The sequence below is a fragment of the Mesoplodon bidens genome (assembly GCF_964165515.1).
Source record: "Mesoplodon bidens genome assembly, chromosome: 8".
In the NCBI taxonomy this organism is placed as follows: Eukaryota; Metazoa; Chordata; class Mammalia; order Artiodactyla; family Ziphiidae; genus Mesoplodon; species Mesoplodon bidens.
This window is the reverse complement of record NC_138165.1, coordinates 95,815,689-95,839,570: the sequence shown is the minus strand read 5'-3', so window position 1 is coordinate 95,839,570 and position 23,882 is coordinate 95,815,689.

Below are 23,882 nucleotides of genomic sequence, written 5' to 3'. Positions count from 1 at the left end.
CTTGATGTGCCCTGCGTCTGTGGAGTGCATGAATGGACAGCGAATCATCCCAAATTGAGGAGGTGGACTTTGAGGACAAGATTTCAGACTTTTCCCCCTTTTCCTCTTTTTACAACAAATTATCCCAAATTGAGGAGGTGGACTTTGAGAGCAAGATTTTCGATTTTTCCCCCTGCTCTCTTTTTATGAATGTGTATGTGTATGCTTCTGGGTGAGATTTCCTCTGTATAGCTTTGCTTCCACCATATGTCCCAGGGTTCTATCTGTCCGTTTTTTATTCAATAATTAACTTTTAATTTTAATAACGCTACTATATTTTATAATTTATTCTATTTTACTTTACCTGCTCTTTTTTTCCTACCTTCCCTCCCTCCCTCCCTCCACCCCTCCTTTCCTTCTTTCTCTCTTTCTTTCCTTCCTCCCTCCCTCCCTCCCTGCTTCCTTTCACTCTTTCTTTTTCTTTCCTTCCTCCCTCCTCCTGTCTTTCTTTCTTTCTTTCTTTCTTTCCTTCCTCCCTCCCGCCCTTCTTCCATTCACTCTTTCTTTTTCTTTCCTTCCTCCCTCCCTCCCTCCTTTCTTTCTTTCCTTCTTCCTTCCTTCCTTTCTTTCCTTCTTCCTTTCATTCTCTCTCTCTTTCTTTCTTCTACTAATTCTTTCTTTCTACTTTTTCTCCCTTTTATTCTGAGCCGGATAGATGAAAGGCTCGTGGTGCTGCAGCCAGGAGTCAGTGCTGTGCCTCTGAAGTGGGAGAGCCAACTTCAGGACACAGGTCCACAAGAGACCTCCCAGCTCCACATAATATCAAGCGGTGAAAATCTCCCAGAGATCTCCATCTCAACACCAGCACCCAGCTTCACTCAACGACCAGCAAGCTACAGTGCTTCTCACCCTATGCCAAGCAACTAGCAAGGCAGGAACACAACCCCACCCATTAGCAGAGAGGCTGCCTAAAAAACATAATAAGGCCACAGGCACCCCAAAACACACCACCAGACGTGGACCGGTCCACCAGAAAGACAAGATCGAGCCTCAACCACCAGAACACAGGCACTAGTCCTCCCCACCAGGAAGCCTACACAACCTACTGAAACAACCTTAGCCACTGGGGACAGACACCAAAAACAACGGGAACTACGAATCTGCAGCCTGCAAAAAGGAGACCCCAAACACAGTAAGATAAGCAAAATGAGAAGACAGGGAAACACACAGCAGGTGAAGGAGCAAGATAAAATCCTACCAGACCTAACAAATGAAGAGATAATAGGCAGTCTACCTGAAAAAGAATTCAGAATAATGATAGTAAAGCTGATCCAAGATTCTATTTCCAAGATCCATAATCTTGGAAATAGAATAGACAACATGCAAGAAACAGTTAACAAGGACCTAGAAGAACTAAAGATGAATCAAGCATCGATTAAAAACACAATAAATGAAATGAAAAATACTCTAGATGGGATCAATAGCAGAATAACTGAGGCAGAAGAACGGATAAGTGAGGTGGAAGATAAAATAGTGGAAATAACTGATGCAGAGCAAAATAAAGAAAAAAGAATGAAAAGAACAGAGGACAGTCTCAGAGACCTCTGGGACAACATTAAACGCACCAACATTTGAATTATAGGGGTTTCAGAAGAAGAAGAGAAAAACAAAGGGACTGAGAAAATATTTGAAGAGATTATAGTTGAAAACTTCCCCAATATGGGAAAGGAAATAGTTAATCAAGTCCAGGAGGCACAGAGAGTCCCATACAGAATAAATCCAAGGAGAAATACGCCAAGACACATATTAATCAAACTGTCAAAAATTAAACACAAAGAAATCATATTAAAAGCAGCAAGGGAAAAACAACAAATAACACACAAGGGAATCCCCATCAGGTTAACAGCTGATCTCTCAGCAGAAACCCTACAAGCCAGAAGGGAGTGGCAGGACATAATTAAAGTGATGAAGGAGAGAAACCTGCAACCAAGATTACTCTACCCAGCAAAGATCTCATTCAGATTTGATGGAGAAATTAAAACGTTTACAGACAAGCAAAAGCTGAGAGAGTTCAGCACCACCAAACCAGCTTTACAACAAATGCTAAAGGAACTTCTCTAGGCAACAAACACAACAGAAGGAATATACCTACCATAAGGAACACAAAGCAATTAAGGAAATGGGAATAGGAACATACATATCAATAATTACCTTAAATGTAAATGGATTAAATGCTCCCACCAAAAGACACAGACTGGCTGAATGGATACAAAAACAAGACCCATATATATGCTGTCTACAAGAGACGCACTTCAGACCTAGAGGCACATACAGATTGAAAGTAAGGGGATGGAAAAAGATATTCCATGCAAATGGAAATCAAAAGAAAGCTGGAGTAGCAATTCTTATATCAGACAAAATAGACTTTAAAATAAAGACTATTAGAAGAGACAAAGAAGGACAGTACATAATGATCAAGGGATCAATCCAAGAAGAAGATATAACAATTGTAAATATTTATGCACCCAACATAGGAGCACCTCAATACATAAGGCAAATACTAACAGCCATGAAAGGGGAAATCGACAGTAACACACTCATAGTAGGGGACTTTAACACCCCACTTTCACCAATGGACAGATCATCCAAAATGAAAATAAATAAGGAAACACAAGCTTTAAATGATACATTAAACGAGATGGACTTAGTTGATATTTATAGGACATTCCATCCAAAAACAAGAATACACATTTTTCTCAAGTGCTCATGGAACATTCTCCAGGATAGATCATATCCTGGGTCACAAATCAAGCCTCGGTAATTTTAAGAAAATTGAAATTGTATCAAGTATCTTCTCCGACCACAATGCTATGAGACTAGACATCAATTACAGGAAAAGATCTGTAAAAAATACAAACACATGGAGGCTAAACAATACACTACTCAATAACGAAGTGATCACTGAAGAAATCAAAGAGGAAATTAAAAAATACCTAGAAACAAATGACAATGGAGACACCACGACCCAAAACCTATGGGACGCAGCAAAAGCAGTTCTAAGGGGGAAGTTTATAGCAATACAATCCCACCTTAAGAAACAGGAAACGTCTCGAGTAAACAACCTGACCCTGCACCTAAAGCAGTTAGAGAAAGAAGAAGAAAAAAACCCCAAAATTAGCAGAAGGAAAGAAATCATAAAGATCAGATCAGAAATAAATGAAAAAGAAATGAAGGAAACGATAGCAAAGATCAATAAAACTAAAAGCTGGTTCTTTGAGAAGATAAACAAAATTGACAAACCATTAGCCAGACTCATCAAGAAAAAAAGGGAGAAGACTCAAATCAATAGAATTAGAAATGAAAAAGGAGAAGTAACAACTGACACTGCAGAAATACAAAAGATCATGAGAGATTACTACAAGAAACTCTATGCCAATAAAATGGACAACCTGGAAGAAATGGACAAATTCTTAGAAATGCACAACCTGTCAAGACTGACTCAGGAAGAAATAGAAAATATGAACAGACCAATCACAAGCACTGAAATTGAAACTGTGATTAAATTCTTCCATCAAACAAAAGCCCAGGACCAGATGGCTTCACAGGCAAATTCCATCAAACATTTAGAGAAGAGCTAACACCCATCCTTCTCAAACTCTTCCAAACAATACCAGAGGAAGGAACACTCCCAAACTCATTCTACGAGGCCACCATCACCTTGATACCAAAACCAGGCAAGGATGTCACAAAGAAAGAAAACTACAGGCCAATAACACTGATGAACATAGATGCAAAAATCCTCAACAAAATACTAGCAAACAGAATCCAACAGCACATTAAAAGGATCATACACCATGATCAAGTGGGGTTTATTCCAGGAATGCAAGGATTCTTCAATATGTGCAAATCAATCAATGTGATACACCATATTAACAAATTGAAGGAGAAAAACCATATGATCATCTCAATAGATGCAGAGGAAGCTTTCGACAAAATTCAACACCCATTTATGATAAAAACCCTGCAGAAAGTAGGCATAGAGGGAACTTTCCTCAACATAATAAAGGCCATATATGACAAACCCACAGCCAACATTGTCCTCAATGGTGAAAAACTGAAACCATTTCCACTAAGATCAGGAATAAGACAAGGCTGCCCACTCTCACCACTCTTATTCAACTTAGTTTTGGAAGTTTTAGCCACAGCAATCAGAGAAGAAAAGGAAATAAAAGGAATCCAAATTGGAAAAGAAGAAGTAAAGCTGTCACTGTTTGCAGATGACATGATACTATACATAGAGAATCCTAAAGATGCTACCAGAAAACTACTAGAGCTAATCAATGAATTTGGTAAAGTAGCAGGATACAAAATTAATGCACAGAAATCTCTGGCATTCCTGTACACTAATGATGAAAAATCTGAAAATGAAATCAAGAAAACACTCCCATTTACCATTGCAACACAAAGAATAAAATATCTAGGAATAAACCTACCTAAGGAGACAAAAGACCAGTATGCAGAAAATTATAAGACACTGATGAAAGAAATTAAAGATGATACAAATAGATGGAGAGATATACCATGCTCCTGGATTGGAAGAATCAATATTGTGAAAATGACTCTACTACCCAAAGCAATCTACAGATTCAATGCAATCCCTATCAAACTACCACTGGCATTTTTCACAGAACTAGAACAAAAAATTTCAAAATTTGTTTGGAAAAACAAAAGACCCCGAATAGCCAAAGCCATCTTGAGAACAAAAAAAGGAGCTGGAGGAATCAGGCTCCCTGACTTCAGACTATACTACAAAGCTACAGTAATCAAGACAGTGTGGTACTGGCACAAAAACAGAAAGATAGATCAATGGAACAGGATAGAAAGTCCAGAGATAAACCCACGCACATATGGTCAACTTATCTTTGATAAAGGAGGCAGGAATGTACAGTGGAAAAAGGACAGCCTCTTCAATAAGTGGTGCTGAGAAAACTGGACAGGGACATGTAAAAGTATGAGATTAGATCATTCCCTAACACCATACACAAGAAAAAGCTCAAAATGGATTAAAGACCTAAATGTAAGGCCAGAAACTATCAAACTCTTAGAGGAAAACATAGGCAGAACACTCTATGACATAAATCACAGCAAGATCCTTTTGGACCCACCTCCTAGAGAAATGGAAATAAAAACAAAGATAAACAAATGGGACCTAATGAAACTTCAAAGCTTTTGCACAGCAAAGGAAACCATAAACAAGACCAAAAGACAACCCTCAGAATGGGAGAAAATATTTGCAAATGAAGCAACTGACAAAGGATTAATCTCCAAAATTTATAAACAGCTCATGCAGCTCAATAGCAAAAAAACAAACAACCCAATCCAAAAATGGGCAGAAGACTTAAATAGGCATTTCTCCAAAGAAGATATACAGACTGCCAACAAACACATGAAAGGATGCTCAACATCATTAATCATTAGAGAAATGCAAATCAAAACTACAATGAGATATCATCTCACACCGGTCAGAATGGCCATCATCAAGAAATCTAGAAACAATAAATGCTGGAGAGGGTGTGGAGAAAAGGGAACACTCTTGCACTGCTGGTGGGAATGTGAATTGGTACAGCCACTATGGAGAACAGTATGGAGGTTCCTTAAAAAACTACAAATAGAACTACCATATGACCCAGCAATCCCACTACTGGGCATATACCCTGAGAAAACCATAATTCAAAAAGAGACATGTACCAAAATGTCCATTGCAGCTCTATTCACAATAGCCCGGAGATGGAAACAACCTAAGTGTCCATCATCGGATGAATGGATAAAGAAGATGTGGCACATATATACAATGGAATATTACTCAGCCATAAAAAGAAACGAAACTGAGCTATTTGTAATGAGGTGGATAGACCTAGAGTCTGTCATACAGAGTGAAGTAAGTCAGAAAGAGAAAGACAAATACTGTATGCTAACACATATATATGGAATTTTTTTTAAAATGTCATGAAGAACCTAGGGGTAAAATGGAAATAAAGACACAGACCTACTTGAGAATGGACTTGAGGATATGGGGAGGGGGAAGGGTAAGCTGTGACAAAGCGAAAGAGAGGCATGGACATATATACACTACCAAACGTAAGGTAGATAGATAGTGGGAAGCAGCCGCAGAGCACAGGCAGATCAGCTCTGTGCTTTGTGACCGCCTGGAGGGATGGGATGGGGAGGGTGGGAGGGAGGGAGATGCATGAGGGAAGGGGTGTGGGAACAGATGTATATGTATGACTGATTCACTTTGTTATAAAGCAGAAACTAATAAAAATAAATAAAATAAATTAAAATAAATTAAAAAAAAGAAAGGTGGGGGAATGGCCTGTCGGTGAAGCAGTCAGAGCACACACAATTTATTGATCAAGCTCGCTGTCTTACATGGGCACAGTTCACGGCACCCTAAAACAATTACAACAGTAACATCAAAGATCACTGATCACCATAACAAATGTAATAATGATGAAAAAGTTTGAAATATTGTGCAGATTACAAAAATGTGAGACAGAGACACAAAGTAAGCAAATCTTTTGAAAAAGTGGCACTGATTAGACTTGCTCGATGCAGAGCATCAAGCATCAAACCTTCAATGTGTAAAAAACGCAAAGTACAATAACACAAGGTATTCCTGTATACTCAACATTTGATGGCTTCAGTGGAGTATTCTGTGAAACCGGTGTGTTGTAGAATTAGGGGTGAATCTTGTTGGGGTTTTTTTAGCAAAAAAATTGGCCTGGCTTGAGTCCCAGAGGCTGAAAAAGTCCTAAGAGATAAACCTAGAAGGTACAGTAATGATTTTCAAAGGAAGGGAAGTAGACGATGGAACAGAAATCTTTCTTGTTCAATGCCAGCAGATTAGAGGCGAATAACTACGTAACAATCATAGAATGTGGGGGGAAAAGATGTGTTTTTGTTGAGATATAGGACTCATGGAAAAATACTCAATGGTACTAGGAATTGGATTCAATGACAGCCATGTTTTCCAGAATTATACATATTCCTGTTTGTGACTCATATCTGATGCTTTCCCCAAAGCCACCTGAATCCTACTAAGCTCATGCACCACCGCTATACACATTCCCACTAATAAAAATTAGCATCTGTGTAGAACTTATGGTTCTCTAAACACTTTCATGTTCATAATCTCTCTTGATCCTCCCCATATCCCTATAAGGTAAAAATTATGACTCTAATTTTATTGACGAGTAAACAGAGAAGTTAAGTAAGTTGCCCAAGGTCATACAGCTAGTAAATGGAAAAACTGAGACCAAAGGTCTTCTAACTTCAAGTTCAAAGTTTCCATTTTGCTCCAGCCCTCCCCTCCCCCCACTCCTGTAGGCTGTAACAAATTTGAAGTTATGCTACTGATCAGCAGCAATTGGTTTGAAATAAGAAATCTTTGTATTTAAATATAAACATGAATATTTGAAAATTGCTAATTTGGGCCAAATGTTGGGCTTAAAATGATTGCCAACCTCTTTTATGTGCTCGAACTCCCTTAAACCATTTGTTCTCATATAACATTTAGCTGAAGATAGAATACACAATATACATATAGTGTTTCCCACGTACAATGTTTTCCAGCTTCTAATTCACTTAGGCCATCAAAAGAGAACATAAAATAACTCCAGAGTTATTTTATTATTTTGCAGTTACCTTGCAGAGAGAGAAAGGGAAGAGTGGGAAGAGTTTTTACAACTGAGAAAATCCAGATTTCTTATTAGTCATGGTCTAAAAATGACAATCCCTGCCTACCCAGCAGGCCTCTCTCCACCCCACTCCCCCAGCCCACAAGCTGCAGCTGGCAGACCCTGCTGCAGACCACATTTTTCTGCCTGGGAATCCATCCACAGACCTGAGCAGAGAACCCATTTTTGTACAACCTGGAGTGGTCCTCATGGTCTTAGGGGCAGAGTACCACCCAGGAGGCCTGGAGTGAAGCTCACGAGAGGACCTGGCTGCAGTTCCAGCCCTGGACCATGGCATCTGACCACGCATAGCCTCTCTAGAAGCGGCACCAACACCAAGGCTCCTCCGCACACACAAGCCTCCTTCCCCCACCAAGAGCTCACAAGTGAGTTTACTAAGGTTGCCCTGAATACTCCCCAATACTGCCCACCCCCAGAGGCCTTTGTTTATCCAACTTGACCACAGTCAGGAGAGTCTGGTGAATGAGGTAAGAAAGGTTACCCTCTCATCAGAGCTGGTAGAAAGCAGAGTAGCCATACTTTATAGCTCAGAAGGAAAGGAGAATGTGATTTATGATACTCAGGAAGGGATCCTTGCCCCAGATGTACTTCTGCAACAACTATTCAGCTACCTGAATATATAGGGTAAAACCCTTTGTTAAAGATAAAGCCAAAAATAAAGGCAGGACAGGATGTCTTTGACAGGGAACCCCACTTCCTCCCTCTCCCTCTCTTTTACTCTGAGTTCCTTACACCATGGCACCACGTTACAAACTGCACATACTCCCCTTTACAACAAGGCTCAGTTCAAGTTCTCTGTACATTCCCCAGCTCTGACCTCCCCTGTTCCCCAAACCAACACATTTTCCCTTAGGCATATAATTATGATTGCTCACGAATTTAAACCCCCAACAGAGGCCTGTGCTCCAGATGCAAACAGCTCAAGCATCAAAGAACTGGTTTGAGTTTATGTTTCCACTTGGATGGTGTCTTAAATTGAGATCTTTGGAAACGGACTCTGAGACTGGAAAGCTGCCTGCTAACAGTATACTGGGGAGTGCTCTCAGGATAGAAGGAAGAGAAGACAGCAGGACAGGGCAGAGGGAGAAACTAGCCAACAATGTGGTTGCAACAGAGACTTCAGGCAATCTGATGGGGAGCTCTAAAGCTGGGAGGGCCTGTAGGAGTCTTCCCAAATTGAGAGAAGAGGCCAGGACTTAATCCCTTATCAGCCAGTTACATACCTTGGGTGAGGTGGTGTTTTGTGGCTGAGCACAATTCCCATTAAGTGACAAACCTGTGAGCCATGAGCAGCCAATGTTCCCAGGAGCTAGGGACAGATGCATCAGTTCTCAAGAGGAATATGGATGGGGCGTTATAGCCCATGATAGCCCACCCCTTATGCACTTGTTTTTTATACTAAGTCCACCCCATCAAAGGAGTGGTTTTTCCATGATTCTGGTTGACCTTGTTTCCGAGATAAACTTATAAGACAAAAACTTGTGCAAAGAATAATCTTGCCTCTATAGTTGATCTCAAGGCTGAAACTGATCATCATTATTTGCCTCTTCTACCAACACTTATTCTAGATTCCCTTCACTCTTGGCTAGAACCTCTGCTAGTCTAAATGGCATATCGGGTGGGATGACCCAGACTTTCATCTCTGAGGGCTCCGAGCTCCTGGTTCCCATGTCAGTTTCAGGCAGGAGCTGTTGTACTTTCCTATTTTCTGTTAAAACTGGGAAAGGTGTCCCAGTGCATCACCTAGAAGTCAAACATCTTCCTGCTCTCTTTGTGTAGCATTAGCCCTACATCTTCCTAATAATGAGGGTGAATTACTCATAACAGTATGTAACTCCTTTCCTTGACTACTGGTCTCTTGAGACAAGAAACCCAAAGTGAGCCAGGGGGTAGCCACAGTTCAATGGGACACTTACTGCGTCCCCTTGGGGAAGCATTTTTCCTCTGGGACCAGGATCTTTAGATTCACAGAACTCAGAGTTATGGGAAAGGGAAGTAGCAATTCCCCAAGTGAGTCATTGGGAATGATGGTAAGGAGTCACTCCTACTTCTTACCTCCTTGATTTCCAGACTCCTGTATTCCACCTATTAAAGAATGCCACAGAATGGTCTTCGATTTAAGGCACATACCTTAAATGGAGGATGACGTCCCATCTTTGCAGTATATCATCTTCAAGCTGGCATTTAAGCAAATTCTTTAAAAGATCATTCAACCATTCTATCATTCTTGTGGCTTCTGGGTAGTGCAGTAAATGATAAGACCAATGGATCCCATGGCCATGTGCCCATTGCCACATGTCCTTTTGCTGTAAAGTGGGTCCCTTGGTCTAAAGCAATGCTATATAGGGTCTCATGTCACTAGATTAAATGCTCTGCAGGTTATGAGTGCTTGCTGAGGGCCTGGAAGCAATAAGGCAAACTCAGAACTAGAGTATGTGTCAACTCGTCAAGATGAATTGCTGCGTGTTTCGAGGTAGAAGGTGTCCAATGTAGTCAACTTGCTACCAAGTGGCTGGTTGTTCTCCTCAGTAGATGGTGCCATATAAAAGGCTCAGCATTGCTCTCTGTTGCTGGCCAGTTGGACGTTAGGCAGTGGATGTAGTTAGATCCGCCTTGATGAATTGCCCTGATCCTGACACCATGGCTATCCTTTTCTTTTACTCATTGTGCCAGCACTGAGATGGTCCATGCCAGATGGGCTGAGGTCACCTGGCTGAGTCATTTTACACCTTTGTTGTTTTGTGCCTCTTTTGTGATAGATAAACTCTTGTGATCATTTACACACAATACAAAATTCATGCCCATTTCCATAGATCCATCTAGACCTTCTTATCTCTGACCTTCCAGTCTTTCTCCTTCCAAGCCTCTAACCAAGCATCAAGGTCATGAGTCTATATATATTCCTGCATAGGACCACTTCACTTTCCACACAAACTGGATGACCCAGTGCACCACCTGGAACTCTGCCCACTGGAGTACTTTCCCTTCCCTGGTGTCTTTCAGAGATACCCAAGTGAATCTAGAGGGCAGCTACTCTCTGTCTTTGGCTTGTATCCACATACCAAGCTGACCAATCCATGAGCCTAACTCAGGCATTTTCCTTCTCTGTCAGCTGGTTGGTTATAAAGGACTGCTGATTGGACATAGACATGAGTGTAGGAGCAAGGCTGGTACAACAATGGTGGGTGTTATGGAGTCTGCAGTATCTGTTCCTACAGCTTACTTGTACCCTCTGGTCCTGTGGGAGCCTGATCTTGAGTGTTCCACTGCCATTTTACAATGGAGCGCTGGTGGGTCCACCATGCCATTGACTCAGAGGATCTGACCCAGACTGCTCATGATGGGCAGGTCTGGCTGCATGGCCCCTTGATGTCCCACGGTCAGTTGCTCAGTCTTTACCAGGGTCCAAAAATGTGCCAGATACTTTTTTTTTTTAATGTATTTATTTTTGGCTGTGTTGGGTCTTCGTTACTGTGCTAGGGCTTTCTCCAGTTGCGGCGAGTGGGGGCCACTCTTCATTGTGGTGCGCGGGCCTCTCACTGTTGCAGCCCCTCCCGTTGTGGAGCACAGGCTCCAGACACGCAGGCTCAGTAGTTGTGGCTCACGGGCCCAGCCGCTCCGCGGCATGTGGGAGCCTCCCAGACTAGGGCACGAACCCATGTCCCCTGCTTCGACAGGCAGACTCTCAACCACTGTGCCACCAGGGAAGCCCCAGATACTTTTTTTTGAACGACGTATAATTCTCTGCTGTAGATGGAACGGCCTAGCTCTGGAATCCTAGGAGTCCATGTTGAGATTTTCCTATCAGTGCTTCCCATAAATATCACACAGTGCTTTTTTTCTACCACCAATGCCTTTAGTGCCACAGGGGGTGTCAAGCCATGTGACCCAAACAGCAGAGCTGCTTCCATCACAGCCTGGGCCTTTCCTTCTTTGGGCCTGTCTCAAAGCAAACAGCCTTCCATGACCCCCTGTTAATGGGTAGGAACAGCACTCCAAAATACAAAATATGTTGTCTCCAGAATCTGAAGCATTGTGCTTCTTTCTTGGTAATGGGAGATGAAAGATGCAATGAGTTTTCCTTTACTTACAGATCTCCCAACATGGTCCAGGCCGCTGGACTCTAAAAAACTTCATTAATGTGACAGGCCCCTCAATCTTCATTTTATTTCCTGCCATCTGGAGTGCGTGTGCCTTACCAAAACCTCCAACATACCTGCCATTTCTTGTAGTCTAATCGGGTTAACACAGCATCATCAATATAGCAGACTATTGTAATGTTCTAAGGAATGTCCAGATGGCTCTTGTCCCTTTGGACTAGAATATGATACAGGGCAGGGACAGAGTTAGTATGGCTGTGGAACAAAGTATAAAATGGTTACTTTTGTCTGTTACATTGAATGCAAATTGTTTCTGACAGTCCTTTCTAATAAAGATGGCAAAGAACTTATTTGCAAGATTAATGACCATATAGCACAGCCCGAGGCTGTGTTCATTTGCTCCAGCAAAGAGAGTCTCACCTCTGGCTCACAGCTACCATTGGGGTAGGTAGTTGGTAAAGTCTGTAGTCATGCACTGTCATCTGCCATGATCCATCTGGTTTTTAGAGGTTATACTGGAGAATGAAATGGGGACATGATAGGGACTGCCATCCCTGACTTCTTTAAGTCTTTGATGTCTGGCAGACAGTACTGGTTTTGATTCATTCTCTTGGGTGGGAGGGGGAGGGGCAGTGTCAGAGACTTCTACTTGGCTTTCCCCACAATGATAGCTCTTACCCTTCAGGTGAGGAGAGTTCTGAGAAGTCCCAGGTAAGCTTGTTCCAATTACACACTTGGGGACTAGGGAAATGATTATCACGTGGGTCTGGATCCGGAGGGCCCACTGTGATCTAGGCCTGTGCCAGGCTTTCCTTATTACCTGGCCCCCGCACACCTTCACTTGAAAAGTGGGACTATGGTGGTCCTCTGGGTCCCTGCTATCAATACAGAGTTTGTGTCTAACCAATCCTCAAAAGGACTTGGTATTTCCCTTTCCCCAAAGCACAGTTGAGGAAATAGGTCCTTTGGGGGAAGAACTGGGGGAATTACTACTGAATATACTTGCTATGTTGGTCAGTGGATACTGGGTCTGAAAAATAATGCCTAGCAACCAGACAAGAGATCACAAATGATTATTGCGATGATGACCCTAAGCCTCTTAATTATTCATTTGTGATTTCTTTTGATTTGTGTAAGTAAGCAATACCCTTGTTGGTTTCCCTTCCAACTTGCATCTAGGAATATCGTGTTCCATGTTCTGTTAACAAACCTCTCATTTCTCTACAGGCTGCCCCTGCAACCCCAGCTGCTTTTAGGGCTTCAACTACTCATTGTTATCATTTTACCCACCTTGATTCAGCCACCTGGCCTCTATCCTTTCAGTATCCTAACATCCCCTCTGGTATCAGGAAGCCCTGTTCTATAAAAGCATTTCCTACCAACATTCCTGGCTCACAGAGGCATTTCCTACCAACATTCCTGGCTACAGCATTTATAAGAATCCCAGAAGTCCCCACCGGGATTCTTATAAATGCTGTAGCTCCTCTGGGGTTTCCTATGGAACTGAGCAGGCGAGTCTTATATAGTATATCCATTATAACACACCCACTTCTCTGCCCCTTCTGATTCCTTTTTCCATCATCTATCACATGTCCTTCACTTAGTAGAGGTAGGCCTTCACGCTGGCCAGGCTCCTGAGAGTTGAGCTGCATATGAGTCCCATTCCCTACAATTCCCACTAATATGTTGAACTATGTATCACAGAATTCCATATTGGAAAACTCATGTTCCCCACATCCCTCAGGATCCAGTCCCGTGTACCCTCTCCCAGCTCTCATGGACCCCCATGCTGACTAGATCCTGCAGCTCCTTTGGGGTACTAGTTTCTCCCTTTCCTTAGCAGGTCTAGTTCTTCCCAGCCTACGAATAATGTAACTTGACCCTAGTTATCGATAGAATGGTAAAAAGGAGAGGGAGGCATAGATCTGAGAGAGAGCAAGCACTGTCTTGTAAGTCACCTGCCTGATTTGAGTCCTCTGCATGATCTCCTAGTAAGAGAAGGGGACCAACGAGCTGTTATGTAACTTGTTATTTTCTTTTTTTTTTTTTTTTTTTTTTTTTTTTGCGGTACGCGGGCCTCTCACTGTTGTGGCCTCTCCCGTTGCAGAGCACAGGCTCCGGACGCGCAGGCTCAGCGGCCATGGCTCACGGGCCCAGCTGCTCTGCGGCATGTGGGATCCTCCCGGACCGGGACACAAACCCGCGTCCCCTGCATCAGCAGGCGGACTCTCAACCACTGCGCCACCAGGGAAGCCCAACTCGTTATTTTCTAACAGTGTGGGTGGGCCACTTCCGCAGATCAAGCAGGTTTGGAAGAATATGCGGGTTCAAAGTTCTAAAATGCATCCACCCAGATATCCCAACTTCAATGACAGGTCCCTCTCCTTCCCTGTTAGGTCCTCAGCCTTGGATCAGGAGACCAACCAAGGCTGAGAATTCAACCCCGGCCCCTCCCCATCTGTCAGGTCTCAGTTAAAAAGTCATTCTCCCCAGACACCTTCCTGAGCACCCCACATAAAATACGCTTGCTCTCACAGCCACCATTATTCTTTATATAGCACCCTGCATTGCCTACCTAGCACTTATAATCTGTAAACCTTTGGTATGTTTGTTTGTGTGTGTATTTATTGCCTGTGTCTCCCTCCAGAACACAAGCTCCATGAGGCCAGGAACCACATCTGTCTATTCATTATAATTTCTCCAGTTTCTGGAACACAGTAGGTAAGAGGCCAGTAAAAATTTGTTGAATGAATGAACTGGAGGAGAGAAATGACAAGTTCGATAGACAAAGAAAAATTAGTCATTGATACTAATGAGCAACAGGATTAAATCAAGCAATTGCCAGGTTGTTGAAACTCCCTTGGGTGTAAGCTGGACTGTCTAAAGGGAACATGGTATGACAGGCAGAGTTTGATTCTAGTGCCTTTGCTTCCTATTCCTATTCATCATTTACACCCCTATGTGGCCAGGTATTTTAGAGCCTAAACTAAGAGTCCCAGCCTGCTTCTGTCTATGCTAGGGGGAACCATGAGCCAAAAACACAGAGACCCTAATGTTACTGGGATTTTATTTGTACCCACTGGCTGGTGAGACCTGGGCAAATCCAGGGTACTCTGGCACAAATCTGAGCCAATCCTTTTCCCAAGGATATTTTTATTTTCAGCCTAATGTCTAATTATGAGCAAAAGGAGTTTCTTGCTCACTAAGATAAAATTTCAAATACCTGGATGGACATAACAGAAATAATCTCTCAATCACAGAACATTTTTCAGGGCCCACTGGATCATATCCTTAGAGACTTTGATCAAAACCAGCAGAAAAGGGCTTCCCTGGTGGCGCCGTGGTTGAGAGTCCGCCTGCCGATGCAGGGGACACGGGTTCGTGCCCCGGTCCGGGAAGATCCCACATGCCGCAGAGCAGCTGGGCCCGTGAGCCGTGGCCACTGAGCCTGCATGTCTGGAGCCTGTGCTCCGCAGCGGGAGAGGCCACAACAGTGAGAGGCCCGCGTACCGCAAAAAAAAAAAAAAAACCAGCAGAAAAGCATCAAGAGGCCTGCCGGTCACCATCATCCATTAACTAGCCATTTGACCTTCTTGGTAAGTCACTTAACCTCTTCAGGGTACAACCTCTTCATGTGTAAAATGAGAATTAACATGGATGTGGCAGAAGGAGTCTTAGATGGGGACTAGACATGACCCCAGCTCTGCCAAATTCCTGTGTGATCTTACACAAGTACTCTACCACTATGGGACTCAATTTATTTATTTATTTTTAATTTATTTATTTTTATTTTTGGCTGTGTTGCGTCTTCGTTGCTGTGTGCAGGCTTTCTCTAGATGCAGTGAGCGGGGGCTACTCTTCATTGTGGCGTGCGGGCTTCTCATTGTGGTGGCTTCTCTTGTTGCAGAGCATGGGCTCTAGGCACGTGGGCTTCAGTAGTTGTGGCACATAGGCTCAGTAGTTGTGGCTCGCAGGCTCTAGAGCGCAGGCTCAGTAGTTGTGGCACACGGGCTTAGTTGCTCCACGGTATGTGGGATCCTCCCGGACCAGGGCTCAAACCTGTGTCCCCTGCATTGGCAGGCAGATTCTTAACCACTGTGCCACCAGGGAAGCCCCTGGGCCTCAATTTATAATACAATCTATAAATGAACGACTAGGTACCATTGCCTCTCAGGTTCCTTCCAGTTCAAATAGTCAATATTCTTTGTGCATATGTTCCCAACCCTAAAGCAGATGGGCTCAACACTTCCTAAAAATGGAGTCAATTTTTATGCCGACTTTCTTATGGAAAGTTTCAGGTGTAAAGAGAATCAGCTTGTAAAGCAGATGACTGAGCATTTCTCAAAATAAACATTTGCCAAAGCTAAGTTAGACAGGGAATTGCCTGGAGTTATGAGCTTCAAATGCAGCATTAAAACTCTTAATAGACTTGAAGATTCATTTGTAGATTAGTATTTATTAATATCCCCACTGATTCTATTTTCTACTCCTCATTCAACGCAAATGCTATTTTTACCAGCATCTTTATTACATTCATTGAATGGCATGAAGGCATCTTGTGGAATTATACACAGCAATGTCCTGAAGTTGCTTTTAGAAATTACTATTTTTATTCTGTACAGTTAATTGAACCTGCTGCTATATATCTAATTTATGTAAAGTACAAAGACAGCAAGTTGTTAAACAAAAGTGTATTTGGTGCATAATATTAGGAATCACTCCCTTTAATGTTATGGAATATAGGCTATCAAATTATCTTTCTCTCCTAAATGTAACAGCTGAATTTTATTTACGGTTGCATATTATGTGTATTAAGATCTATGTAGTCCAATAACTATGGTGGAATGCAACAATTTTCTCAACTAGTATCGGCAGATAAAGTTGCTTAAGTCAATATTTTGGTAATTTAAGCATTGCTAACCAGCTCTTGAATCTATTAATGATGATCCATTTCACTACACATCATGATCTGGATCAATTTGTCTATCCCCTCTTTATATAGATCTAACTGGCTCCACTTCCATGCACAGATATAAAGTACCATCAATACACATTACTTTTTAGTACACTTCCCTCAAATATTGATTTTTAATTTTTTTGTCAAACAGAATATGTGCTCTCATTTTGTACTGTCAGGGTATACACACACACACACACACCCTAGCTGAGAGTCATCACACTATATGTAATTTTCCTAATAATGTAGGAGCTGTAATGCATGAACATCAATATTGTTTAAGTTATTTTTGTTTCAAGAAACAGAAGCTGATTGATTTGCTTAAATAAAGGAGGGGAGAAAGACATTTATTGAAAGGACCCCAGGTTATCACCTAGAATCAAAAGGAGAACTGAAGAACCAGACTCAGAAAGCAAAGGAGCCCAGGGCATCTCCTAGCCCTCAGCAAGAGATAAGTAACTGATATATGCTGAATACTTACTGTGTGTCTGGAACTGTTCTATGTATCTTAAAGGTATTTTCTCATTTAGTCCTCAAAACAATGTCATGAGGTAGGTACCACTATCTTCATTTTAAAGATAAGGAAGCTAGGGAAAGAGAAGTTAAATAACTTGTCCAAAGTCCCAACGCTAATAAGTAGCACAGTCAAGACTCCACGATACTCCTACAGCTGTCTTCTTTCTGGAGCGTGGCCACCAGGTGACCCAGCACCATCAACTGCCATTCTCCATGTGTCACTGTTTCAGATTCCACATTCATGGGAGACTCTCCCACCCACTCTCCTGGTCAGAGACAGGGCCATGCTACACAACCATGACCCATAGGGACAATACTCATATATCCCAAGCTGGCCCCAGAGAAAGAGGAATTCTTGTAAGCCTGGAAGCCCAACCAAAGAGTGTCTATTATGTTGCTGCAGTGGGAAAACCCTGAGCCTGGTGTCTCAGAAGACTTGGTTCTAGTCCCTGCTCTGGAGCTAATTATATGAACTTGGCAAAGCTTAATCAATTGGGGCTTCAGTTTCTTCATTTATAAGATTAAACAAATAGATTACACTTACCCTATTCCTTCCATCCTTAAGATTCCTTTATATTTAATAAAAAACACAGGTCATCCTCTTAGGCGGCACCTCCTTCAGCTGCCATGTGCTTGAAAACTCCAAGTTACACAGCTCCTCTCCTCCAAAAATTATTATTAAATCAGTCACAAGAGCCTCTCACCTTTGGGGACATTCCCATGCCTTCTTCATTCAGACAGCATTGAGGCCAGAAGAGTGGTAGCTGGATTCTGTAGCACTAGGGGCTCCTCTTAGAAAGCCATAGTGTATTTATCATTCCCAATGTGTCACTTGGCCTCCTCCCCAGAGGCTGAGCTAGCCAAGCAGGATTCTAGCCTGATAGCAATAAAATATATTTTTTATTGTCTCTTTGTCTATCTGGTTGCCCCAAGTAGCTATCTTGAAATTAATCTCTCATTGTCCCTTTTTCTCTGTCTTTTCAGAAAGGAAATGTCAAAGTTCAAGGGGGCAGGGACTTAAAGGTAGCTGGGGGTGGGAAGGAGGGGTATTGAGCTGTGCAGGTTGTATGGACTGAATATGTGTCCCCCAAAATTTCACGTTGAAGTTCTAATCCCCAATGTGATGGTTTTAGGAAGTGGGGCCTTTGGGAGGTAATTAGGTTTAGGGAGGAGCCCCCATCATGGGATTAGTGCCCTTATGAGAAGACGAAGAGACCAGTGCTCCCTCTCTCTCTCTCCCCTCCCACCATGTAAGGACACAAAAAAAAGGTGGCCGTCTGCAAACCAGCAAGAGGGCACTCACCAGGAACCAAATCAGCTGGCATCTGATCTTGGTCTTTCCAGCCCCCAGAACTGTGAGAAATTAATTTCTGTCGTTTAAGCTACCCAGTCTATGGTATTTTTCTATAGCAGCCTGAGTTGCCTAAGACAGCAGGTGAGCTGTTAAAGGATGTGAATTTCAGACTTGAACACCTATGCAAGTATTAGCCCTAATTCCCAATCCTTCTAGTCCCAAATATCCAATTAAATTACCAAATATGAAGTCACTCCAAATATACAGCAATCCACTATTTTTCCAAAAGAAAAGATTTTTAAAAAATTCTTAGTCAACATGAGTATATACATTTGTAGGAATTGCGGTTGTAGTAGGCAGACAATGGCTACTGAAGATGCCAGGTCCTAATCCCTTAAAACTATAAATATTACATTACATAGTGAAGATTTTGCAGATATGATTAAGTTAAGGATCTTGACATGGGGATGATTATTTGGATTATCTAGGTGGTCCTTAAATGCCCTCCCAAGTGTTCATATAAGAGAGAGGCAGATGGGCATTTGACATATATGCAAAGAAGGCAATGTGATGAAGGAGCAGAGAGAGATTTGAAGATGCTGGCCTTGAAGATTGCAATGCTGTGGCCACAAGCCACGGAATGCCAGCAGCCACCAGAAGCTGGAAGAGTCAAGGAACGGATTCTCCTTTAGAGCCTCTGGAGAGAGCACAGTCCTATCAGCACCCATCAGTGATACTGATTTTGAACTTCTGGCCTCCGTAACTGTGAGAGTATAAATTTCTGTTGTTCTAAGCCACCAAGTTTGTAGTCATTTATGACAGCAGCCATGGGAAACTTATTCAGCATCTATTCATTTCCTCCCCTTCACTTCAATGAGAAGGGAACACGTTGCTGCCTATTGATGCAGGGCTTGGCCAAGAGACTGCCTGGCAACTCTAGGTGAATGGAAAGTACTTTTCTGTCCCTTGACTTTGGGCTCAATCATGTGACTTGCTTTGGCCAATGGCATGTTAGTGGATACAATGCAAGCAGAGGCTTGAGATGTGCTTGCAAGGTTGGGCTTGTCCTCCTGTGCTTCTGTCATTGCCAGGGGAGAACATGCCTTGGGCAGCCTGCTGGTCTCAAAAGAATGAGCCCCAGGCACCAACTTGAACACAGCCTGCAGCCTGGAACTCAGCCTAGAGAGCTGGGATTAGCTCAGCTCAATCCCAGGCAGCCTGCACATGCTGGGGTGATAAGTACATGCTCATTGTTTAACCCACTGAGACTATTTATGGCTATTTGTTATATGGGCAGATGGTTGAAATCATCCACTCTAGTTATAATATTTAATTTATTAATTTAGTTATGAAAATATACTTAAGAGACTTATATAAAATAATACATGAACACATTGCTTTTTCCATTCTCACACTTCCCGAAACCATCGTATTAAATGTTCACAGATAAACTGGACAGCAGCTTCTTAATGTTGTACAGTTCTCCAGAGCACAGCATCTTCGTTTACATCTAAGTTGTGTGAGGAATTAACTGTCTAATTTTACAGTTGGACATGAAATTGGGATGAAAATTTCATCCCAATACACAAGTACCCAGACTCACAACAGTAGAACAAGTTTGGGTTTGTGTTTTAGTATTTTTCATTCATGGCAATTCCTATAATGTAATGTCTATTGCTTTTTTTTTGTACCCATAAAAATTTTATGTTATGTATATTTTACCACAGAAAAACCCGAAAAATACTACATGAACCTAATGACCAACTCATGAACCAATCAACAATTTCTTATAAGTATGGCATTTCAAAATGAGAAATAACCATTCCAAAGATGCGTTGCCTTCTTTTTAAAATGGTTAGTAGTTTCTCAAAGGCTTCCAAAACCGATATTAATCATCAAAGGATTTGACCCACTCTTTAAGTGAATAGGGACTCAGGAACCTCCCCATGTACATTACCTATCGCAAGCCTGGACAACCTGTCTATTGTTTTTTCAGATAGTCTTTAAAAGGCTGGCTTAAAGTGACATCCAACACTTGTAATTATGAGGCCAAAAACTCAGGATTAATTACTAAATTTTATTCAATATTTTGCCTCCTTTTTAAATTTTACCGGTTGAGTTAGGTGACTATCTAGCATTAATCAAGGTCATTTCAAGATAATGTCTTTCTCAAACTGTTCTCTGCCATGCAGTGACCTGATCTTTCTCCAGTTACCTGGTGGGTTTACCACAAAGCTGAGTTGGGAAGTCCAAGCAATGTTTCATATGGTCAACCATTTTTGGAAAATGTGCCAAAGTAAGATATTTTAACTGCAGTGTGTTAAGATCACCATGCCTTTTTGTTCTAACTTATTCTCCATCAAGCTTTCCCCATGATGTTTTGGAGGTGTCTTAGAGAGGTCATAGGCATTTAAGAGATCTGGCTGAGGGCAGGTTGAGCTCGGGTGCATTTAGTTTGAGTTCAGTGGGAGATATTTCGGTGGCTCACAGTCACTTCTGTGCATAGTGAAGTCATTGCTAGCTGTCCTGGGACAGGAACAGCTCTTAGGAACACTCCTACAGCCCACTGTGCCAACTCATCTGGCACCAGGACCAGGGCCAGAGGTCATATGGAGATACACACAGGTTCTATGGTACCCAGCGTGCAAGTATGTGGGTACTGGATGAGAAATATAATTTGAAATGTGTGGAACCAGAAGCCAGCCTGTGGAAAATTCTTCCAATCATCGGAGGTTTAAAACTGTAAGCAGAAGATTTGGTTCTCATTAATGCCTAATAAGAACAGAAGTTCTTTTTTATTGAGGAAGTATACTCAATAACGCAGCATTTTACAATTATAAATGCACCATTGATTTTTTTTCTTTTTGATGGGAAACATGTGAAATACATTTATCAGAATCTCTGGATCTATTGGGGAAAACCCAGAGCAGTACCACAAACTGAGTACCTCATCTGTAACAGCTCAATTACCAATGAAACTCACTAGAGGTTTTCTCAAATCTGACAGTCAACCTGAATGTAAATGACATTACCAAGAACAAATCACGAAGTTCAAAGGAACTCTTCTAAACTATTTACATATTTTTTAACTGCCAACAAACTGACTTATCTTTACATTCTTATTATGGAAAATGATCTTATAAAATCATTGACATATGAAGACATACATGATATTTTTCTGAAGTCTGTAGTGTTTGTGATATTTATCAGCTGATTTAGTCTCTCATTTTAAATAACTCTTCAGCTTTGAGCAAATTTTGTATTCTCTTTCTTATAGCGAGTCCCTGAAAATTGATTTCTAAAAGGTTTATTAAACGCAGAGCAATAATCATAATGGCGTTTGAGTCTGATTTAGCGAATGGAGCTCTCGGTACCAACCAACCCTTGGTGCTCTTGCCAGGACCACATGGTGCTGCCTGATCACAGACACGCTCCACCCCCACCGCCCCCAGGTCTCTGTTCTATTTTTGTTACTCATAAGCATCACAGACCCAGTAGTCTTACCGTGGGACTGTTTAAAGCAGAGAAGCACAAGAAAAGAAAGAAGGGAGAACTTAGTAAGCTGCTACTGCCACGGTTCAAATCCTGGCCCCTCAATTTTCTAGCTGTGTCATCTTGGGTAAATTACTTAACCTCTGGGAGTAATTATAACACCTCTCTCATGAAGCCACTGTATTAAATGAGTTAATTCATATGGAACGTTTAGATCAATACCTAGCACATGGTGATAAACTCTCTGTAAAAGTTAGCTCTTATTGTATTGTTGCAGTTGTTATGCCCACCTGCCAAGCTGTGTTGATTGCTAGCTCCTCACTGAGTTCTCATAGCCAGACTCATCATTCTCATGTTGCAAAAGGGAAAAATAGGTTTAACAGAGCTTCAAAATTTGCTCAAAATCTTATTGCATAGCTAGTATGAATGATAGAGGGAAAATTCAAATCCATGAATATCTGACCCCATTCTACTTCTTTTCATTATACCACGAACCTCAAAAATTGATTTTGTTCTCACAAATGAAAAAGATGCATTATTTCAGTGCTTTAAAATAAAAGGCTGCCATGAGTAAAATAATAATTGATGGTTGAGTTGTGAAGGGTTTATTTGTTTGTTTATATGTTTGTTTTAAGTAAACAGAAAGTCAAAATTGTTGAAGTAAATTTAAATATATGCAATTCGTGTTATTTCATACTCATTACAAATCTAGAATTATCTGATTTAGAAACATAAAAGCACATTTTACATGAATTGGTTTGCTCTTGAAATTAGTCTGCTATGTTAAATTAAAAGCATTTTCATTCAGCCAATCCTGACAAATTTTTTGATTGTGCTACTCTTGAGTTGTTTTTCATTTTTGTTACAAATGGAGTTACAAGGTGATGACCTTTAAGGAATCCAGCATTGCTACATTTTTTTTGACAATTTATAAGGAGGCAAACAGTTGAGAACAGAAGCACGTAACCACACTATAATAAAACAAAGAGCTATTTATTATGTTGTCTGCAGTTGGTTTTCTTTACAGTGAGGGGTAGAGACAAAAAGCGCTCATTTTCAGAAAAGGAATTAAAAGGAAGAAAGGAAAAGCCCTCATTTCTTCTCCCAGGCTCCCCAATGGATTGAACACAATGTCTGCCATGTAGAACACAATCATCTGGTAAGTTTCTAGGAATTTGTGCTTTTTGTGATTTTTAAAAGAATTTTTTATCATACACACAGAATTCTAAAATCCTTCCTAATTCTTTAAATCCTTACTATTATTCAATCTTGACTACATTATCATCACAGTCATATATTACCCCCCCACCCCCCCCACCCCCCCGCCGCAACCCGGTACAGAGCTTTGTCGACATACAAGCCTGGACCAGAGGCTGTCCCAGAGGCAGCGTCCTGTATCCAGGTAGATTTCCTGCCGCCCACACAGGGTGTTAAAATTCTTTTGAATGTACTGCCAATATTAAAAGTGAGAGATCTCACACTGAGGTGTAGAATTCTGGCTTTTCTTTAAAAAGCAGAACATCTGGCAATTGTGGACCTGCCTTCCCCTCATAGCAACAATCAGCAGGCACTGAAAAATAAGCTGCCCCACTAGACAGAGCAGGCATTCTACAGGCTGCCGCAGGCTCCACCCTCCCCAACAGCAAAGCCAAGCTTTTGCTGCCACTTACCACCATCCTTAAGCTCTTGCACTTCTTGTAGTAGAGTAGGGACTCTCGAATATTTGGTCTTGGGACCCTTCTATACTCTTAAAAATCATTAAGCACTCAAAGAGTTTCTGTTTTGTA